Source organism: Tupaia chinensis, unplaced genomic scaffold (assembly GCF_000334495.1).
Source record: "Tupaia chinensis unplaced genomic scaffold, TupChi_1.0 Scaffold000539_1, whole genome shotgun sequence".
Lineage (NCBI taxonomy): Eukaryota > Metazoa > Chordata > Mammalia > Scandentia > Tupaiidae > Tupaia > Tupaia belangeri.
The window spans coordinates 892,421-908,980 of NW_006160052.1; the positions used below are offsets into that span (position 1 = coordinate 892,421).

The window sequence follows — 16,560 nt, forward strand, 5'->3', positions numbered from 1 at the left end:
CCATGGGATCTTGACCAAGGAATGTGGCCACTTTATGCTAGATCACCCAGACTTGTAGAGTCTCTTTTTTCCCCAAGTTGGGTTGCTCTTGTTTATATTGTTGGGGGTAGGGAGCCTGGGCTTGAGTTCAGAGATCAACAAAAGGAAGATAGCCATTCCTAAGAAGATTCTTGCTCTCCAAGGAATTAATATTATTTAATTCCTTTAATTATGGCTGTAGTACTTATGATGTACCCAGCTATCTGTGGCTTAACAGCATGCTGCAGCGCTAATCTAAACTTGTTGGAATTTTACTGTGGGATAGTATTATTTGTTATTCAGAGGGAAGAATCCCTACAGTGAAATTTAGATATTATTTTGAGGACAAAATGTCATTGACTGTGGTGATCTGCTTTATGACACAATGTCTGTGGACTATATTTTTAAAAGGAGAAAATATGTAATCAAAATGGAAACTTTGTGACTAACAGCTCAAAGTCATCATCACTTCTAACATTTGCATCACATTGTGAGCCCAGTAGAACTGGATGATTACTCTTCTGAGTGTCACCCCTGTGTTTGTTATGTGTGGCAAACTCTGAGAAGCTCCAAGGCTAAAAGTTCTCAGCAGTCCTGTCTTTGGAGGGATCTGCTATTGAAAACATTGATCTAGATATCCCTTTCCCACTAACTATCCTTCTCAGGTACACAATAGTCCAGTTATTCCAGCATTCTTTAATAAGCTAGGATTCCGCTTTCTCTCCTTTGTATTGTTTTCCTTCCTCCCTCCCTTCCTTCCTCCTTCCCTCCCTTCCTTTTTAAAGAGAGGTTTTTGCTATAGGGCACATGCACTCTTGGGAGAGACAGAGAAGTCAAGAAATCGCCCCCCAGGAGGGATGGCCATACTGCAAGTCCTTCTGCTCCGTTCTCCTCCAGGGATTTTGGGCACGCACAAGTGCCTGGCATGAGTTTCAAGTCAGGCAATCAGGGACTTGAACTGTGGTCAGTCACGTAGGAGTCCAGTGATTTAACCATTATGCTTTCTGTTGGTCCCTTTTTTCTTTCCTCTGTGTTCAAAATCTAAAAGGCAAGGGAATGTTGGGGTGTGTGTGATGTGGATGGGGAGAAAGGAGGAAGATATACACTAGATTCAAATGTTTACATAGTAAGTTTGCTTACACACACACACACACACACACACACACACACTCCAGTTGTTCCATAATATAAATGCAAGTTTATGTTTTTAGGTGGATGTATATCAATAAAGTTACAATTTAAATGCTGTGGGGGGAGGGTACAGCTCTTAATTTGAAGAACAAAAAAACAAAAAGCACATCAAAACACTTTTAAAGGAAAAATCTAAAACTAGCTAATTTAACAGTGTATTTAAACAAGTGGCGGCGTGTAGAACGCAGCAGGACCCTTGACCTAAGATTGTTTGCGATGTAGTTTTCATTTACACCCCCAGAAAAGGAAGTGAAATAAGAACCAACGTGATTGGCCAAAATTGGCATTTGCCTTTTATGAACTTGGTCTTCTCACTCGCTAGCCTATCGTTGGCTGAAGTCTGCTGTGATTGGCTGAAGCTCTGCTGTGATTGGCGAAGGCTTAGCTGCTGGGTCACCAGGATATATTCTTATGCTAGGTTACAACCATCTTTGTGAATCAAGCTAGGTTGCAGCTCAGCATCTACGAAGGCTGCTTTGGGTCAAATTAATCATCCAAGTAAGGCGGCCTGCTTGGGCCAATCCAGTTAGATTGACAATACCCCAAATTTCTACCTGTGTTTCCAACTTTTGTCTTATTTTTTCTCAGGAAAAAATCCTGTTTTCTCCCTTTTCTCTGTAATGTGTGTGCCTGTCTGGTTTGCATGGAAATAAAGACTCGGAGAGAGGATGGTGTACAACGTAGATACGATCAATTTACAAATGTGTTCTTTGTGCCAGAATGGTGTCCCTTTCGGGATTTAGGCAAGATATATGGGTCCACATTTTCAAAAGCATACTCTAAGATAACACAAAAGTGTACATGTTTTTAAAAAACTTATGACACATATGCTTAAGAAAATGTGGAACATAAATAGAAGACAAAATTCTATCTTAATCCTGCTTTTGATGTTTTGGTATACGTTCTTAGTCCCACGGTTTTGCCACGTTCTTTATTTTAAAAAGGCTAATGATGCATCAAGTGGTATCAGTTAATAGGTTGGATTTCCGAAACCTTCTAGTGGAGAGGACCCACACTGCCCCTTGGGATAAAGCCAGCCTCATTAGCCAACTGTGTCCAGCCGTGACGTCACGTGGGGAAGGACTACTTTGAGGACGCTGAGCGCCTGCCTCAGTCTAAGTTTTCGGATCAACCTGTAAGTATGCACTCGTGCGTTCAACACGTCTTCTAGAGCTGCCTGGGGCACGTTTTCCCTTGACCTGGGTTGCAATGGCTGCTAAACCCTGGGGGTGAGACGCAGAGGGCGGACAGTCGCCATCTGCCAAGCCGGGGCTGCCTCACCCTCAGGGTCGAGGCCATGGCCAGGCAGCAAGGGCTTGCCCAGGGCCCACGCTCCTGCGTCTGGGGTCTCCTCAGAGGGGCAGAGTGGACGTCTGGCCGCCAGGCCATTGGCAGTAGGCGCCCTGCAGCTGCCGAGGAGCAGCGGGGGAGAAGTGAGTCACCGGGGGGCGAGCGCCAGGCAGGCGCGCGGGCCGGGCAGGTCAGCGCCAGGCCTGCTCCGGAAGGCGCGGACCTCGCCGGCCTCCGTTCCCTTCCGCCCGCCTCAGGTGCAGCGCGGATCCTTCCGCCCAGGCGAGCGCTTCCGTGGCGCGGCGGCGGCTTCGCGGGATACCCGGATGGAAGTGTAATGGCCGCCATCAGGGACTCGCAGGCCATGGGCACTAAATACGCCAGGTATTTCCTGTGAGCGCGGCCGCCCAGGCCTGCCCGGATGCCGGGACGTGGAGAGGGCCAGCCGGGGAGGCAAGGGGCGAGTTTGCGGGGCGTCAGGGCACCCCCAGAGAGACCCAGGGCTGGGCCTCTCGTGAGAGGAAGCGGCTGTTAAATAGTCCCGGCCAGCCGGCGCGCTTCCGCCTAACTTGCCGCAAAGTTTTCCTAGAGAAGTCGGTCCTTTCCCCAGCGCTGGGGTAGGCTGCTGGAGCCCAGCCTGCGCTCCTGAGCCCGGGCCGGCGCCACGTCGGGGCCCCTGGGCTCTCCGCGCCGCCGCGCCCGAGGAGGCAGGCCCGGGCACGGTGTGCCTCCGCGCTGAGCCGCCGGACCCCGGAGGAAGGGGCGGATCGGCGCGGGTCGGGGGAACCCGGAGGAAGGGGCGCGCGGCGCTCGAAGCTCCTGCTCGGCGGCCGGCGGCGACGGCATGGGCAGCCCTCAGACCGCACCCCTCGAGCTGTAGATTCTCAGGTCCGACTCGACGGCGTCCCCGGTGCGGGCCCAGCCCATGGCCGTTTGGGGCCATTTCTTGGGAGATGCCCCGCTCTGCTGCGCGCCCCCGCTCCAGAGTTGGCCAAAGATGCTCCTCCCTGCAGACCCCAACCACACCCAGAGGCCGACGGCTTTCTTTGTGACTGGCTTTTTTCACTTGGAGGGTCCATGTTGAGTCTATTAATGTGGTGTCCTCATTGTCAAGTAGACAAGCTCTTCCGAGCTTGGTAGGGGAAGGGAAAATGTGTATAAAATAAAGTGATGTCGCCCTTAAGTAGGCCGACGAAGCAGATGTAGCTTTAAAGTTCAGAATACCAAAGTTAAGACTGAGTATTCTTGGAGGTTTAAATTTGGGGGCATTTAGTGTTTGTGACCTACTTTAGTGAAAACATTGTTAGCATGTTATCAAACTTCTGAAAAGAAACCCTCAAAAATAAAATAAGTCCATATGGAAGGAATTCGTAAGAATGTTGAACTCTACAGTTTGTCACAGTTATGAAATAGGAAGACATCAACCACACGGGGATAGGAATTTCATTAGTTCGGGAGGCTTGTATGTGTTAGGCCTAGTTTATTGGTAATTGTTGACTTGCCTATTTGCAGCAAGTGGGCTGATTCTAGTATATTCTTAGTAGCCAGAGATTGAATAGCTAGAAACCATTTGACTTGATTCAGTGAAATTTCCTAACATTCTTAGAGTTTAACTGCAATCTATTAAAATGGACTCCTTATCTTTCAGCAAAACTGTATTTTTCTTACATTCATAAAGAAAGACGACATTATATTGATATTTTCAGGGCATTGCATTTCATGGGGAAGATAAGCATAGATGAGTTTTGTAGAAATGATCATAAATAAGATCATTCCAAGATTAAGAAAATTGTTAGCAAAAGGTGGAGGAAGGAGAGATGAAATGTAGGTATTTAATTTATTTCGCATAGTTTCCTTACTGCTGCAGTGAAAATAAATATTACCAATTCAAAAACCTTTTGTAACTGATTTTATGGAAGTATTAATGGACAGCAACCACGGTGAACACCTACTGTGTGTACTGAGAATATACAAACTTGTTAAATACTTGAGGTTTTTATGTATGTCACACTTAAATTCCATCCTGTCCTTCCTGCTCATAGAATAGTATGATTCCAAAAGTTTTTATATAAATGTGTAGTTTGACTTCAAAATATACTCTTAAATGCCCATTAATGTATTTTTATTGCTTACTTTGAAGTTGTTTGTAAATGTCATTGAAGCACTGTGTAAGTTAGGACATCTAGTACATTTTTTTCCCCCTTCTAAATGATACCAGACTTGAATTAGTCCATATTTCTTCAGCTACTTTAGTAAAAATTTTTTGGGCCAAACACTGTAAGCAGAAGAAAAGAGTTATAATGACGTCCTAAGAATTTTTTTCCATTATCTGGTCCCAAGTGTGTAGGCTATGAGTATTTCAGTTCCATATGGAGTACTGACTTCACATGGTGAGCAGTTTTCATGAGACTTGAAATATAAAAAGTGAGTTTTGAGAGGTAGCATTGTGTTGGTAGAATAAATCGATTGGAATCAGATCCAGATACTAGTTTTAGTTTTGTGGTTTTGGGCAAGACTCATTTTCTCTGTCTTATAATAAATGGTTATAACGAATTAGACTGATCGTAAGCTTTGAGTTGTGACTTTCGTAAATTTATGACATTAACACTGGGTAACTGGATATCAGTGATATATACCTATGTGCAGAGTTTTTTGTTTTAATTACTTTATACACCTAAGTTGACTATGAAGTGCAGTCAAATTAAGAGTACATTTTTACGCCGTTTTTGCAGTCAGAGTTTTAAAATCTTGGTCTTCATTTTCAGCTGTCATCTCTCTTGATCACTGTTCCTGATTGTCCTACTGTCCAAGCATTAAATTGCGTGCCTTTTGTTCCTTGAAGACAGAGGTATGGTAAAAATTAAAAAGGTAGAGTATATAGTCTGCTTGTAGTAAGTTAGTGTGTTTTAATATCAGACTAAAGTAAAAGTTTTGTGTTGATGTGACTGATAGAAGTTGTAGTTTTATTTTTGGCCAAAATGAAATATATACTTATATTCATTTTAATATAAATAAAAAAAGTAATTTTGAGTTTCACAATTTCTTACTTATATTTTGTTAGTGTTTTTGGTTGTTTTTAAATTTTGCCAAAGAGTATGTACACTTACTGGAGAAAGAGGGAACGTAAGAAAGCACTGTCTTCACCATGGGAAACCATCATGCTGCAGTCCCTTCTCCATTGATCATTCCTTTTGAGATTTTGGGCCTGCATACACACTGTATCCAGTATGTTTTTCAAGCTACTGGGTCCAGGACTTGAATTCCTCAGTTGACCATGTAGGCTTCAGCTGCTTTAACCACCATGTCACTGGCTGGCTCATTCTGTTAGAGATTTAAAGATAATTTTAGCTGCATTATTCTCCTAAGCATAGACATGTCGTTAAAGCTTTAGGTAAATAACAGTGGGGTAGAAAAATGTTTTAAACCTATATAAATGACCAGAAGAGTGTCCGTGTTTCAATATAGTTTAAGTGAAACAATGGAACTAGAGAAAATGTATATAATAGGTGCTAGTGCATTATGAGTCGGAAAAGGGACTTGGGAATTACCACCAACTGGTTTCTCCTGGAGACAGTCTTCTGGATATCTTGGTATGGATAAAGAGAAGGAAAAAATATTTGTCAAATCATTGGTACTGTAAGGAGTGCTTTGGAAATGTGTGTAATATTGTATACAGCACGAAAACATGGTTTATCTGCTGTTGAAACGTATGTGCTGCTGTTTGTGTTAGATAGGTCCTCGGTTCTTTGAAATCCCGAAATTTCTGGATATCACAGTGTCATATAATTCCCCTCATTAAATGTAGTGTGTATACACATAAATGTAATTCTAAGTTAGGAATACGATTTTGTAGGTAAGTTTTAAAATAGCTCAAATAGACTAACGATCTTTCATTATTACTGTAGTAATGACAACCATTTTCTTTCCTGAATAAAAGCAAATGGCTTTTTATTAAGGACCATTTTTCACAAAGGCGTGGAGTTTTTATTTTGCCGGAAATTAGTATCTGACAACTACGTTGAGTAGAGAGGAACAAACCTGAATTGAGAAACCAGGTTTTTATTTATGTCGTTTACCTAAGTAACGTCCTTGTACGTAGTATTTGACCCTGTACCATGAGATTCCCATGGCCATGTGTTTCCGGAGTAGGACACATAATGCTAAATGCTAAGAGTTTTCTATACTGTTTCATCCACACTACTCAGAAGAAGTAATAAAGAATGAAAACTTCAGACATAATGAAGTAAATAAGAGGCTGCTATGTAGTGACTGCTCAGAATGATTTGGCTTATTGCATCTTGAAAATTAATGAGCAAAGTCTGACTGCAAATTTAAAGGGATCATTATGGCTGCATGAAGGAAGCATCAGAATGTTTGAATGAAGGTGCATGTCTTGAAACTTAGGAAAATTAAGTAGATGTCACATGGGCCTCATTTTAAGAAATGGTAATATTTGAAAACAAATACAGGCTTTATAGATAATAAGTCAGGTAATTTCAAAATGTAATAAAATCATTGTCAGTTCTTCATTAAAATTGGCTTGTTGAAAGTTGTGACAGTAGAAGGTATTTATGATGTTTTTGTTAATTCACTCTCTCTTCATACGGGAACTAAACTTCCCTTATTCTGAGTGGTTGGTGGACTGTTAGTCTTACAGTCTTATAACTGGAGACTAATCATCCCTGACTGAAACAGTCAGATTTCTTTCAAACTGATGTGTGAATGCTAAGAGAAGGATGCCTCCCTTTTCTCTGAAGTTAACCTGGGAGGTGGCTAGTGACAGTTTTTGCCACATGGATGAGAAGCACATCTGTAGTAGAAGAACATGATGCCATATTAGTGAGAGATGGATGGCACTGGACAGTCAAGTGCTAGTTTCAGTGTTGGGAAACATAGTATGTGGTACCTGTAGTTTTATTGTGTCCCTTGCATTCTGTTTGGCCAAAATTCTATGTATAAATTTGTTTGAATTGAATTGTAGCAGAAAGTGTTCTGATGACTATATGGCCTTTGTGAATTTAAGATGTAAAGCTTTGAGTTAATCATTTCCATCCTTCTGTAATTTGCCCCTTTCTTCCTTCTTAGAAAAGATGTCCTTTATTTATTTGTCCTGCCTACATGCATTCAAGGCTATTCTTCATTCAACTTACAGGCATTTATTGGGTGTCTACTGTGTATACACATGTGCACCTGCCTGGGTAGTCGAGTATTAGAGGATGGTGAATTTTTTCTAATATAGATTATTTTTTATATATTTAGGTTAAACAGATGAACATGCATGTGTTCAGAGTAATCATTGTGGCACATAGCATTTTAGTCATATGTAAGAATAATGGGAATTCTTTGCCTAAAGTGCTTACAGTTTTGGGACCAGCCAGTGGTGTAGCAGTAACACACTGCTCTGTGATTCTGGACCCCCATGGGATACTGGACCTGGGTTCATGTTCTGAGGTCTCTTTGTGCATGCTGATCATATCTCTGTATTCCTGTGATCTGGGCTGGCTGAAATGGGATGGATCCTGGTATGAAGACCCTGTTGGGAGTGACTATCTCTCTCTCTCTCTCTCCCTCTCCTTCTCTCTCTCTCTCTCTGCCTCTTTCATGGAAGGAAAAAGAAAAACTTAAAAAATATGAAATAAAGTAAAGTGCTTAAAGTTTAGTCAAGGACTCCATATTGCTGTCCAGAAAACATAGCACAAAGCAGATAAATGAATGTACAATTGTATTTTAAGTTTGGGTTCTAATAGGAAGTAAATTCATGAGGGTTGGTCTATTTAGGAAGGTTTCTTGATAGAGGTTTTGACTTATGAGTAGGTTTTAAAAATTTTTAAGAATTATTTATTTCATTATTATTATTATTTTAATTTGCTATAGGACATGTATGCTCAGCAGAGAGAAACAGAATGAGAGAGAAGGAAAGTGAGAAAACAAGCTACCAGGTTTGGGACTCAAGCTACCAGGTTGGCCATGCAGGAGTCCAGCATGTTAAATCACCACGCTGCCTGCTAGCCCCCATGAATAGGGTTTTGATAGGCACAGAGAGTAATTGAAGAAAGGATAAAGTTGGAAATGATTATGAACTGATCCAGGATGGGGTAGAGTTTGGTTTGATTGTAGTGGTATGCGTTTTTTGGGGGAGTGAGAAGTAGTAAGATGTAAGATATAAGATTAAAAATTATATTATATATTAGGTCAGGGACCAGCAGTTGGCGTAATGGCTATGTTGCTGGACTCCTATGTAGTCGACTTCAGTTCAAGTCCCGGACTCAGTGGCTTAAACTCACACTGGGCATGTGTGTGTGCATGCCCAAGATCCCGAGAAGAGAATGGAGGAGAAGAGATTGCGGTGTGGCCCTACCCCCTGGGGGGTGATTTCTCAGTTTCTATCTCACTCTGTCTTTCTGACAAGCACACGTGTCCTGTAGGAAAAAGCCTCTAAAAAAAAAAAAAAAGAAATGAGATTAGGTATTAAATATGTGAGGTAAATCCATGAATGAGATACTGGAAAGCCAAGCAGAAATTTTGGTTCTTTCTACTAAGATGGAGATTTGAGTGAGATTTTTATATTTCTTTTAATATTGGGTTGCTGGGAAAGTCACGCCATGTTTTTCTGTGCAAAAATGTGCCATGACTTTTCCGACACCCTAACGTAATGCCATTTTTTTCTCATGGTAAAATATAAATTAGGTTCAGTGAAATTGTATAAAATTATTCACTGTGGAAGAAAGTCTTCCTTGTATTTATATTGAAGACTTAAAAAATAAGAATTAACTTGGAATGATCTTTGATTTCTATTTTTTCATCTCTTCTTTTTTTGAGAGATACCTTAGTAACAGGTAAAATCATACCCCCTTCTCTAGCGATGCAGCACATTCAGAGCAATGTAGTAATAGGTATAAAGACATTTTAAAGAAAATAAGGATTAGAATTAATGTTTGATTATCAGAGAATGTTCATTTTTGAGCTCTAAGTACTAGGAATGATGTAGAAGTTAATGTTGCATTATTCACTGCGTCAGTGCTGCTGTCTCCTAGGTCTTTGGGCTGTCTTCTTTTCTTATAGCCAGTAATCCATCAGCTCAGAGAGATTAATAGAGTATTCCTTGTACCATGCTGCCAAACTTTGGCTTTAAATGGCCAGATAGTAAATATATCAGGCTTTGTGGGACGTATGGTCTCTGTCACACCTATCAGCTGCCCTTATAACATAAAAGCAGCCATAGACAAGTTGTAAATGAATGAACATGGCTGTGTTCCAGTGAAACTTAATTTACAAAAACAGGCAGCACAGGCTTTTGCCAACCTCTACGGTAGACTTAATGAGACACTTTATTCCACAAGCTCTCACATTCACATCCCCCCACCTGTTAGCATCTTTATTCCCCTTTAGTTACTATAGGTGAATTTAATTTGCTCTTTTTTTAGTTTAACTTTTCAATTTGTTCACTAGATTCTGTCCCTTCTTTCCTACTGAAGGACATTGCTGTTGTATTTCCTCTATCATCAGTTTTTCCATTTTTTAAAAAGAATTATTTATCTATAATCATTAGTATTTTTCAATCTGCTATAGGATATGTGTGCTCACCAAAGCGGGGGGTGAGAAAGCAGGCTGCCAGGTCTGGGTCTCAGACCGCAGTTAGCCATGTGAGAGTCTAGCACCTTAGCCACAACGCCACCTGCTGGCTCCCGTTTTTCCATTTTAAATAGATTATTTTCATAAACATGCAATCTACTATAATTTTGTCCATCTTTAAAAATAAAAAAAAATAGGGGCCAGTCAGTGGCATGGTGGTTAAGGCAGCTGGATCCTATGTGGCCAGCTGTGTAGTTTGAGTCCTGGACCTGTGGCTTGAAAAATATGCTGTGTTTATGTGTGTGTGGCGTGCGCACATCCCAAATCTTCAGAGCATAATGGAGGACTCCCTCTGTCCTTCTCTAGCTAGTGCACACATCCTCTGTGAACTTTTTTGAAAAATTAAAAGAAAACCAAAAAATAGCACTACTTCACCTTATCTGCCTTTTGGTTCTTTATGGTAAAACTCCTTGGAAGAGCTTTCTGTACTATGTCTTTACTTCTCTTCCTGTTTCTTTCTTGTATCTACACTAGTCAGCCTTTCTCCTCTAGCTCCACTGAAACGGTTCCACTCTTGCCATCAAGTCCAGTGGTCCTTCTTAGTCTTCCTCTTGATTGACAGAGTTGATCAGTCCCTTATCCTGGAAACATTTCATCTTTACTTTCAGGATACTGCATTTACCATTTACCTTCAGTCTCACTAGTTGTTTCTTTCCAGTCTCAGTTGCTCTTTCTCACATCTTTCCTCCTAGTGTTGTAGTCTTGAGGCTCAAGCCTTGGACTTACCTGTTTACTTGCTCCTTGGTGATTTCATCTTATCTCTATGTAAATATGTACATACATTTATATACATCAACAACTCCCAAATTCTTTCACCTAAACCTCTATATCTCACTTTATATCCCACGTTTCCACTTGTTTGTCAAATACACATCTCAAAGTTTAAATGACTAAAATTAAACTTTATTTTATTTATTTATTTATTTTTTTTGCTATAGGGTACATGCTCTCACCAGAGAGAGACAGAGAGGGGGAAAGTGAGAAATTATCCTCCTGCTTCCCAGGATTGCCCACGCTGCTGCAATCCCTTCTTCATTCTCCTCTTAGGGATTTTTGGTTTGCGCGTGCATGTGCATGTGCCTGGCCTGATTTCTGATTTTCAAGCTGTTGGGTCTGGAACTCAAACCATGCAGTTACCATGTGGGATCCAGCTGCTTAGCTTCCACATAACCTGCTGGCCCTGAAACTGAATTTTTGATATCCTTCCTTGTTAATTTTACTTAGCCTATTCTGTCTCAGCTAAGTGGCAACTCAGTTCATCCAGTTGCTGAGGTCAGAACTTCTATAGTTATCCTTGTCTCTCCTTCAGAGAAAGTGCCTCATCAAATCTTATAGACTCTTATTTTCAAAATGTATCCAGAATCTGACCATGCCTCTTTGTCTCTGCCAAGCCAACATCAACATCTCTTACCTGAACAACCTTTGAACTGGTCCCTTGTTGCTTCTTCTTCCTTTTTCTTTTTTAAAAAACAACAAAAAAACATTTATTCATTTATTTTACCTATTTTCTTTTTTTATTTTTAAAATAATTATATAACTTTATTTTACTTTATTTTTACATTTTTCCACATTTACTTTACCTATCAAAAAATTTTTGCTCATACTCCATAGTTCTGGACAGTTAATGAACAACTTAAAAAATTTCAGATTACTCAATTTTAAAGATAATGTTCAATATATTTCTTAAAATTTAATTTTGTTTGTGACTCTGTAACAACAGAGACAGTATGGCTTTAAATATTTTTGAGGAAATATTTACATATCAGCTACTCAAACTGTTGAAAAGGAAATGCCCAGCACAGTAGTCACACATAAACCTTCTCAGTTCAGCCCTGCCTACCAAGTATTCTGTGATATACCACCTGCTAGCAAAGATCAGTCTCTTTTTCTTCCTTCAAAGTCTTTCTCAAGATAATCCTCTGGTGTGATTGCTCTTTTCCAGTCTCTACTGATTACAATGCTGGGCTGGAAAAGTCCAGGTCATTTTATGTTATAAATTCTTTCATATATCTTCTCTAATCCTCTCTGCCAGGTCATCTTTTTAAGAGCTTCTGTTGGCTTACTTGAAATCCACCTTAGTTCCATAGTTTTCTGATTATTCTACAGGTATGACATTCTAGTCAAAGCCCTGTCCAGTAATGAGTATTTCTAATTTCTGATTCAAGGCTACAGGTTTTATTGAACTTATGCAAATAAGCTTTCTGCCACAAAATAAGAATACTCCCAAATAGTTCCAATTCAGGAGGGGTCAGGAAGGAAGAAAAGTTTGTTTCCATTTAAAGAAACAAACAAGAAAAATATTTTAACATACTTTTGAAACTATCAGCAACTCAAAAGAAAGTAAAATGTTTAAATGGGGAAAACAAAGCATAGTAAAAAAAAGAAATCATTAATGTTTTACTCAAAAGTCATAAAATTCTATTTCACGATTTCAGTCTTATGTTCAAACACTCTTCTGTTGAATACGCAGTGTTACTGTGGTCCAGTCTTACCGTTTAAGTCCTGGAAGTTAACATTCAATGTTATTATTGATATTTCTTGTCCCTAGCATTAAATTGGTCATTTCCTTGGTTGCCTTTTGTTCTCTTATTTCTGTATGTGCCTTTAGTTCTCCTGGTAGAACACTCCTTTTAGAACTTCTTGAAGAGTGGGTCTGCTATTGGCAAATTCTTTCAGGTCTTGTTTATCTGAGAATGTTTTTATCCTTTCTTTCCACATGAAGGATAATCTTGCCGGGTATAGTATTCTTGGTTGAAACTGTTTTTCACTTAATACTTTGAATATCTTTTCCCATTCTTTCCTTGCTTGCATTGTTTCTGATGAGTGGTCTGAGGTTAACCTGATTGGATAACCTTTATAAGTAACCTAACGTCTCTCTTCCTAATTTTAGTATCTTGTCTTTGTTGGTAGTTTTGGCCAGTTTGGCTATGATGTACCTTGGAGAAGATCTTCTTGGGTTGATTCTAGTAGAGGTCCCTTATATTTCTTGGGTCTGGATATTTAAAAGCCTATCTAGATTTGGAAAGTTTTCTTCCCAAGATTTCACGGAATAGATTATCAATGCCTTTATTAGTTTCCTCACCTTCTGGAATACCGAATATCTGGATGTTTGGGTGCTTGATGCTGTCTAGTATTTCTCGTATTATATTCTCATTTTTTGGGTTATTTTCACAGTTTTTTTTTGGAGAGGTTTTTTTCGCCATGGGGCGCATGCGCTCGCCAGACAAACAGAGACATAGAGACAGAAAGTGAGAAATCACCCCCCAGAGGGGATGGTCACACCGCAATCCCTTCTCCTCCATTCTCCTCTCGGGATCCTGGGCACACACGCACATGCGCCTGGCGTGAGTTTTAAGCCACTGGGTCTGGGACGCGAACCACGGTCGACTACGTGGGAGTCCAGTGACATAGCCATTACGCTAACTGCTGGTTCCCTTTTCACAGTTTTTTTGTTTTGTTTTGCTTTCTAGACAGAGGTTTTGCCTTCAACATGTGAGATTTGATTTTCTGCATGGACTAATCTGCTTTTAATACATTCGAGGGCAGTTTTGATTTCCTGAATGTCATCTTTCATCTCTAATAGCTCCATTTGATTCTCTATTATGGTGTGTATTTCCTCTTTGAGATCATGGAAGAACTTCAACACCTCCTGGAACTTGTCTCTTTTCTCCTGCATCTTCTGGAGTTCATTATCTCTCAGCTCTTGCATTTCATTTAGTTTCGTCACTATGAATATTCTGAATTCTCTATCAGACATTTCCAGGAGATCTACTGTACTATCTGGATGATGAGGGATTGTTCTTTTCCCTTAGGGGAGAGATATTTTCTTGATTTCTCATGTTTCTTGTGCTTCTGTGGTTGTTTCTGGTCATTTTGTGACAAAATCTATCCTCCACTGTGCTTTGCAGTGTGGTATCCACAGAGAGATAAGGAATTCAGATTTATAAAAAGAAATTTCTTCATTAAAGCAGGAGGTTCAATAAGTGGTGAGGATTTCAGTTACTCAAAGTATTCACATGCTTGATTACTATGCATCTAGGCCTATCTAGACATTCCATGTGTGGAGAGTGAAGCTTAGAGTGAGAAAGTAAGGTTAAAAAAATAAGGAAAAGAAAAAAAAAACTAGAAAAATACTACCAAAAAAAGGGGAAAAAAATTTTTTTTACATGAAAACCGCACGGCATGTAGAACACACCTCAGCTTTAAAATGGCTTCTGAAATTAGCAAGTGAAAGAAAAGGCCCAAAGTGAGAAGTGGTTGAAAATTTAAAAAATAAAATAAAATAAAATAAAAATTTAAAGAGAGAGAGAGTGTGAGACAGAGAGACAGCCAGCCAGAAACAGAGAAAAGACGGAGGTTGCCCTATGTTGTCTGAATATTTTGGGAGTCTAGGAAATTGAGCCTAGAGCATAGCTTCCCTCAGTCCCTTGCTTCTTAAATCTTTCTTAAGTACTTTGTCCTTAACATGGCAGCCAGAGTTATCTCTTCTTTGCCTCAAATGCTTCATTAACTTCCAATCTCTGAGTAAAATTAATGTCCTTAACAATGTCCATAATGTCTTTTTGTCCCTTTGTTATTTCATTGACTTCTTCTCCTAAGGAGGTTTTTGCTATTCTTCAAGTATGCTAGGCATGTTGTCCCCTCAGGGTCTGGGCTAGCTCTCTCAGCTCTTTAAGATCTTGGCTCTAAGAATGCTTTTTTTGAAGTTTCCCTGACTTTGTGTTTAAAATTATAACTGGTCCTGCCTTTCCTTCTTGGCTTTATTTTTCTTTGTAGCATGTCACTGCTGAGCAGCACTGTAGAATTTACTTACTTTGTTTATTAACTAATCAAGTAGAATGTTAGTTCCAAGGGGGTGCGATTTTTGTCTGTTTTGTTCTCTTTGTATTTCCAAGGCTTGGAACAAATTTGGTGCTAGCTACAAGCCTAGATGCTGGTAGTATTGCAAAGAATGTGACAGTTGTGTTTGTCATGCTTTTGCATCTTATATTCCATTGGTAGAGATAGATTGGAAATAAACTGGCAAATAGAATATTGATACAAAAATGTTTTTAAAAAACACAAACGGATAAAATAGAGAATGATTTTTTTTTTCTTTTTTAGGAGGGGATGGTTTATAGGTTGGGGAAGACCTTTCAGAGGTGGTGACATTTGAGCCAACCTAGAAGAGGAAAAGGATCTAGGAATTTGGGTAATGGAAAAACAAAATTTTAAGGATGGAATAGTAGCAGGCCAAAGGTGTGAGATAGGAAGGACAGGAAAGGCGTACTTGAGCTGAGAGACTGGCAGCTTCTTGGAGTGTATTTAGATAGGTAACGTGGTGTGAGATGAAGCGACAGAGAAAAGCCCTGGACCGGATGTCACTGTTTCTTGTCTTCATAAAGAGATTAAATTTTACTTCAGTTGATTGCATACCATGAACCTATGTTTATGTCCCTCCCTTCACTCCCAAATTCTGCAGCTGTGTACACCAGAGACAGTGTGGGAGGAGGGTAGGAAATCAAGGGGGAAAAAGAAAGAAGTAAAACAGTTAATAAACAAAATGGAAAGTTATCTATTGAAGATAATAGGTATGGTAATATCTTTGATTGGGTCAGTATTCAGTGTAGTCTGTATGGGAAAATTAATTTTGTATGCTGTAATTATATACAGTGAATGAATATAAAATTTTAAAAAGTTACCAAAAAACCACACCAAATCTCCATTGTGATGATATTTGGATGATAATGCCTTTGGGAAGTGATTAGGTACTTGAATAAGATTAGTGCTCTTGGGAACCAGCAGTTGGCATAGTGGTTACATCACCGGACTGCCACATAGTGGACCACGCTTCGAGTCCTGGACCCAGTGGCTTAAAACTCTAACTGGGCATGTGAGCGCGTATACCCAAAATCCCAAGAGGTGAATGGAGGAGAAGGGATCGTGGCATGGCCATGCCCCTTGGGAGATGATTTCTTGGTTTCAGTCTCTTTCTCTCTCTCTCTCTGGCGAATACACACCCTATAGTAAAAATCTCAGAAAAGATTTAGTGCTCTTATAGTTGAGACCTCTTTGGAGCATGAGGATGCAGTGAGAGGATGGCCACCTGTGAATTGGAGCAGGCCCTCACCACACGGCACTGCTGCTGGTGCCTTGATCTTAGACTTCCCGTGTCTAGAACTGTGAGAAACGCATTTCTCTTGATACGTTAGTGGCTTTTCTATTACAGAAGGGAGCAATATTACCTATATTATATGAGGAAGATCACTTTTGCTCCTGTGGAGAATGTATTCAAAGGAAGATGGTGGGCAAGTGGGAAGCATGGATATCAGGAAGATTATTGTAATTCAAGCTAGAGATGATGGTGGCCTGGACTAAGGTGATGAACATAAGTATAAAAAGAGAAGAAGGAAAGTGTATATTTGAGATAGAAATCATCAGACTTATGGA

General features: G+C 40.0%; 1 protein-coding gene across 3 annotated transcripts in view; it reads left to right on the forward strand.

The window, feature by feature from the left end:
- Nucleotides 1–3,080: 3,080 nt before the first annotated feature.
- The window catches only part of ZNF518A (zinc finger protein 518A), a 43,969-nt gene continuing 30,489 nt past the window's right edge, over nt 3,081–16,560 (forward strand). For 2 of the 3 annotated variants that reach the window (XM_027775262.1, XM_006157322.3), the window contains exons 1-2: nt 3,081–3,387; nt 5,265–5,347. The gene's annotated coding sequence lies outside the window, so the exon portion shown is untranslated. Of the gene's footprint in view, nt 3,410–5,264; nt 5,348–16,560 lie in introns of all 3 variants that reach the window. The other variant, XM_006157323.3, reaches the window with a different exon arrangement.